At 40.4% G+C, this 1,173-nt stretch overlaps 1 protein-coding gene across 1 annotated transcript in view; it reads right to left on the bottom strand.

The window, feature by feature from the left end:
- The window catches only part of LOC119594539, a 24,704-nt gene that overhangs the window by 9,753 nt on the left and 13,778 nt on the right, over positions 1–1,173 (bottom strand). The gene's annotated exons all lie outside the window — the stretch shown is intronic.

Raw genomic sequence — 1,173 nt, 5'->3', positions numbered from 1 at the left:
GAGCTGCGACTTGGAGATTAATGGAAACAATTATTAGCTGATCCCCCGCCAGAACTGCCGCCTGTGCGACTTCCTTTCCCGAAACTCCAAAATTGCCTCCTTTGCTACAGCCTAACATGGGCGCAGGGTCGCCGTGGGTATTTCTCTACTCTGTAGTGGGAACGGCAGGAGGGATTCCCTAAGGCAGGTTCTGGCGTGAACTCTCATGCCCGCTGGCTCGCTGAATGCCCTCCGTGTCCTCCTACAGGCCACGGAAGAGCAGGACTGGGTAAGAGTAAGGGGAATGGCAGAGATGCGTTACCGTGTTTGGTACAGGGGAAAGAAAACCGCTTAAGAATGAGAAGTATTTTGTTTACTACGTTTCTGTCTGTCAAGAGTAAGTGTAAGGTAGTCCAATATTCAGCGGTGAATTAAACGCCTTTGAACATTTACTGCAGTGGTTCTCGTACACATCTGAATGCTTTATTGTGAACAAAGTTCATCAAAAACAAACAGCGGCTACGAGGCAAGACATTTTCTGCACAAATAAAACTATTGGGAATGATGGAGTTTCGATCTTTCTTTGTGTAAGCAATGGTGTTCAAAAATGTTTAAAAGTGTGTGATCATTTAACTATAAAAAAATGACGAAAATTACTTTTACAGAACTTAAAGGAATTCGAAGTTGATTGAAATTATACGGGCGACAATACCATAATTTCCACATAACATTTACGTCCATTGTGACAAATTCTTTCTTTTTATTATCATTTAATGATTTGAACTGGTTGATGGTTGATTAAGGAGATTATGCGTTTGAATATCAGTCGTATATAATACAATTCTCTTATACAACATACGTGCCAACAGAGAGCTCATACTTTAACGCGCGATGTAAACTAAGGAGATTATACGTTTGAATATCATATGAAGTATTATACTATTTGCAAATGATTCAGTCATATATAATACAATTTTCTTACACAACATACTACTATACGTGCCAACAGAGAGCTCATACTTCAACGCGCAAACAGGTAATAAGGACATCGATATTTATAAGTGAACAAGGCCTTTTCTTCCTGTTTACAAATTTACACTGAGTTGCATCCAGCGGCAAGAAACTATCTGGCTGGCACGTACACTTAACAATTGACAGTGTGACGCTGAATACACTGATCGGCAGTTGAGGAGC

This window comes from Penaeus monodon, chromosome 34, assembly GCF_015228065.2.
Source record: "Penaeus monodon isolate SGIC_2016 chromosome 34, NSTDA_Pmon_1, whole genome shotgun sequence".
Classification (NCBI taxonomy): domain Eukaryota; kingdom Metazoa; phylum Arthropoda; class Malacostraca; order Decapoda; family Penaeidae; genus Penaeus; species Penaeus monodon.
This window is presented reverse-complemented; position numbering and strand designations above follow the sequence as displayed.